We start from the raw sequence: 5,000 nt of genomic DNA on the forward strand, positions 1-5,000 counted from the left end.
GAAATCGGAAAAAATAGGAACCGGCTCGGAATGACCCCAAATTCAGTGGGCAGCCTCATAAAAATATGGCTGATTTTACTGGATTGATTTCATGTGGAAAGCACGACGTTTTGTTGTAGGAATGCGGGAACCCCGGCGGCTCGCCTGCCGCGGCCAGCGACGTCGGGCTGGCCCCTGCAGCGCCTAGCCTCTCCCACGCGGGGGGCAGGCCAGAGCGCGGGGGGCCAGGGCCCGAAGGCAGCCCCCCCGCGGGCGAGAGAGCAAGCCAGCAGGGGCTGTCGCCTGCCGCGGCCAGCGACGTCGGGCTGGCCCCTGCAGCGCCTAGCCTCTCCCACGCGGGGGGCAGGCCAGAACGCGGGGGGCCAGGGCCCGAAGGCAGCCCCCCCGCGGGCGAGAGAGCAAGCCAGCAGGGGCTGTCGCCTGCCGCGGCCAGCGACGTCGGGCTGGCCCCTGCCGCGGCCAGCGATGTCGGGCTGTCGCCTGCCGCGGCCAGCGACGTCGGGCTGGCCCCTGCAGCGCCTAGCCTCTCCCACGCAGGGGGCAGGCCAGAACGCGGGGGGCCAGGGCCCGAAGGCAGCCCCCCCGCGGGCGAGAGAGCAAGCCAGCAGGGGCTGTCCGCGCGTCGCGCAGCGCGGCATGGCTGCGGGGGCCGCGCGCGCGCGCCCAAGCGCCCAAGGGCCCCCAAGGGCCCCAGGCCCTCAGGCCCCAGCGCCCCAGCGCCCAGCGCGGGCGGGCGCGCGCGCGCGTGTGGTCTTTGAGGGGCGCCGGCCTGGTGGCTCCCTAAAGAGCAATAAGTGTCATTGCAGCTCTGGCAGGGGGAGACACTACTAGGTCCCAGCTGTCACCCCCCCTCTAAAAAATTCATTTCTTGGTATTTTGAGCTGAAATTTTGCACAGAGGTTGGCAAAAATCCAATCCACCTTCATTAATTTTCCCAGAATTTTTCGAGGTCGGGAAGTATTTGTTTTAATTTTCCTACCATTAGAAATCGAGTAAATCCGCAAAACTAGGAACCGGCCCGGAATGACCCCAAATTCAGTGGGCAGCCTCATAAAAATATGGCTGATTTTACTGGATTGGTTTCATGTGGAAAGCACGACGTTTTCTTGTAGGAATGCGGGAACCCCGGCAGCTCGCCTGCCGCGGCCAGCGACGTCGGGGACGCTGGCCTGCGCTGTCGAGCCCGCGAGGGCTGTCTCCGCGGCAGGCCCCCCCTGAACGGGGCACGACAGGCCACCGCGCTGGCTCGTCCAGCGTCGACAGTCCCTCGTCCAGGTTTCAGATCGCGCCAAGTCGAACCCATGACCTGCTCAAGCCATCGTGCGCTGCCGAATTCGCATCTGCGTGTAGGCTGCCATTCCACGCGGCAGCCCCTGTTTTCGTCAGCGTGCCCCCCTGACGAATTTTCCTGCCTGGCCCAGTCCAGCGTCCAGCCCCTGTTCGTCGAAAAATCTGCGCTGCCGATTTTCCACGCGGCAGCCCCTCTTTTCGTCAGCGTGCCCCCCTGACGAATTTTCCTGCCTGGCCCGGCCAGTCCAGCCCCTGTTCGTCGAAAAATCTGCGCTGCCGATTTTCCACGCGGCAGCCCCTCTTTTCGTCAGCGTGCCCCCCTGACGAATTTTCCTGCCTGGCCCGGCCGGTCCAGCATCCAGCCCCTGTTCGTCGAAAAATCTGCGCTGCCGATTTTCCACGCGGCAGCCCCTGTTTTCCTCAGCGTGCCCCCCTGACGAATGTTCGTCGAAAAATCTGCGCTGCCGATTTTCCACGCGGCAGCCCCTCTTTTCGTCAGCGTGCCCCCCTGACGAATGTTCGTCGAAAAATCTGCGCTGCCGATTTTCCACGCGGCAGCCCCTCTTTTCGTCAGCGTGCCCCCTGACGAATTTTCCTGCCTGGCCCAGTCCAGCGTCCAGCCCCTGTTCGTCGAAAAATCTGCGCTGCCGATTTTCCACGCGGCAGCCCCTCTTTTCGTCAGCGTGCCCCCCTGACGAATTTTCCTGCCTGGCCCGGCCAGTCCAGCCCCTGTTCGTCGAAAAATCTGCGCTGCCGATTTTCCACGCGGCAGCCCCTCTTTTCGTCAGCGTGCCCCCCTGACGAATTTTCCTGCCTGGCCCGGCCGGTCCAGCATCCAGCCCCTGTTCGTCGAAAAATCTGCGCTGCCGATTTTCCACGCGGCAGCCCCTGTTTTCCTCAGCGTGCCCCCCTGACGAATGTTCGTCGAAAAATCTGCGCTGCCGATTTTCCACGCGGCAGCCCCTCTTTTCGTCAGCGTGCCCCCCTGACGAATGTTCGTCGAAAAATCTGCGCTGCCGATTTTCCACGCGGCAGCCCCTCTTTTCGTCAGCGTGCCCCCTGACGAATTTTCCTGCCTGGCCCAGTCCAGCGTCCAGCCCCTGTTCGTCGAAAAATCTGCGCTGCCGATTTTCCACGCGGCAGCCCCTCTTTTCGTCAGCGTGCCCCCCTGACGAATTTTCCTGCCTGGCCCGGCCGGTCCAGCCCCTGTTCGTCGAAAAATCTGCGCTGCCGATTTTCCACTCCGCAGCCCCTGTTTTCGTCAGCGTGCCCCCCTGACGAATTTTCCTGCCTGGCCCGGCCAGTCCAGCGCCCAGCCCCTGTTCGTCGAAAAATCTGCGCTGCCGATTTTCCCCGACGAACCTGCAGCTGCACAAATCCGCGCTGCCACTGCCCCATTGTCTGGACCAACAGTCTTTTCCATCAAGCCCTGGACTATAAATCGTCCAGACTCATCGCCAGCACCCGCTGCCGATTCTGCCGACTTTGCCGATTTCGTCGGCGCTGCCGATTCCAACACTGCCCGCCGTGCCTGAACCAGCGCTGTTTCGTCAGCGTGTCCCCTTGACGAATTTCCCTGCCTGGCCTGGACAGTCCATCTTCCAGCCCATGTTCATCGAAAAATCTGCGCTGCCGATTTCCCCGACGAACCTGCAGCTGCACAAATCTGTGCTGCCGATTTCCCCCCCTGTCGGCATGGCTGCCGCTGCCCCGATGTCCAGACCAACAGTCTTTTTTGTCGACTTTGCCGATTTTGTCCGCGCTGCCGATTCCAACACTACCCCCTGCATCCAAACCAGCATTGTTTCGTCAGCTCTTCCCCTGACGATTTTAGCCCTGTAACAAACAGTAGGCCTCCAATCCCGCCAACGGGAGCCAAGTTGATAGGGAAGAGAATTGAATGACGCGCCTGGTCCTCGCACCCCGCCACCCGAGGGGCCTTTTTCCCGGCAGCCTCTGAAAAACTCTAGCTTTCACGGTCCTCGCCGCCCCTCACCACCATGGCAGGCCTCTAATCCCACCCATCAGCAGTTGTAGCCGATAGGGCAGTGATTTGAATGACGCGTCGCGGGCCTCCGGGTCATCTCACCCGGCCATTAATTGGAGCGTTTTTGGCTGGCCGAGGATGGGGGGATGGATCTCTTCTTCCGAAAAAGCAAACAGTACATCGGGAGTTATGTTGACGGGGCATGGAATTGAATGACCCGTCGCGGGCCGCCGGGTCATCTCACCCGGCCATCCCGGGGAGCGTTTTTCCCGGCAGCATCGGGGAAACTCTTGCTTTCACTGCCCGCTGCCCAAGTCCCCACTCGAATCGGCCCCCCGCGCCAACAAGCCAACGCTGCCGAATCGGCAGACACTGCTGCCGAATCTGCCGACACTGCCCCGCGGGCTGCCACTGCCCCAGTGTCTAAACCAGCGGTCTTTCTCATCGAGCCTTGGACTATCCAGTCCGTCCTGACTCATCGCCAGCACCTGCTGCCGATTCTGCCGACTTTGCCGATTTTCTCGGCGCTGCCGATTCCAACACTGCGCCCACCGTGTCTGAACCAGCGCTGTTTCGTCAGCGTGTCCCCTCGACGAATTTTCCTGCCTGGCCTGGACAGTCCACCGTCCAGCCCGTGTTCGTCGAAAAATCTGCGCTGCCGATTCTGCCGACTTTGCCGATTTCGTCGGCGCTGCCGATTCCAACACTGCCCGCCGTGCCTGAACCAGCGCTGTTTCGTCAGCGTGTCCCCTCGACAAATTTTCCTGCCTGGCCTGGACAGTCCATCGCCCAGCCCATGTTCGTCGCAAAATCTGCGCTGCCGATTTTCCCCGACGAACCTGCAGCCGCACAAATCTGCGCTGCCGAATCTGCCGACACTGTCCCGCGGGCTGCCACTGCCCCAGTGTCTAAACCAGCAGTCTTTCTCGTCGAGCCTTGGACTATCCAGCCCGTCCAGACCCATCGCCAGCACCCGCTGCCGATTCTGCCGACTTTGCCGATTTCGTCGGCGCTGCCGATTCCACCACTGCCCGCCGTGCCTGAACCAGCGCTGTTTCGTCAGCGTGTCCCCTCGATGAATTTTCCTGCATGGCCCGGCCAGTCCAGCGTCCAGCCCATGTTCGTCGAAAAATCTGCGCTGCCGATTCTGCCGACTTTGCCGATTTCGTCGGCGCTGCCGATTCCAACACTGCCCGCCGTGCCTGAACCAGCGCTGTTTCGTCAGCGTGTCCCCTCGACAAATTTTCCTGCCTGGCCTGGACAGTCCATCGTCCAGCCCATGCTCGTCGAAAAATCTGCGCTGCCGATTTTCCCCGACGAACCTGCAGCCGCACAAATCTGCGCTGCCGAATCTGCCAACACTGTCCCGCGGGCTGCCACTGCCCCAGTGTCTCAACCTGCGGTCTTTCTCGTCGAGCCTTGGACTATCCAGCCCGTCCAGACCCATCGCCAGCACCCGCTGCCAATTCTGCCGACTTTGCCGGTTTCATCGGCGCTGCCGATTCCAACACTGCGCCCACCGTGTCTAAACCAGCGCTGTTTCTTCAGCGTGTCCCCTCGATGAATTTTCCTGCATGGCCCGGCCAGTCCAGCGTCCAGCCCATGTTCGTCGAAAAATCTGCGCTGCCGATTCCCCCCTGTTGGCATGGCTGCCGCTGCCCCCTTGTCTGGACCAACAGTCTTTTCCGTCAAGCCCTGGACCATAAATCGTGCAGACTCACAG

Source organism: Populus nigra, chromosome 2, assembly GCF_951802175.1.
Source record: "Populus nigra chromosome 2, ddPopNigr1.1, whole genome shotgun sequence".
NCBI lineage: Eukaryota > Viridiplantae > Streptophyta > Magnoliopsida > Malpighiales > Salicaceae > Populus > Populus nigra.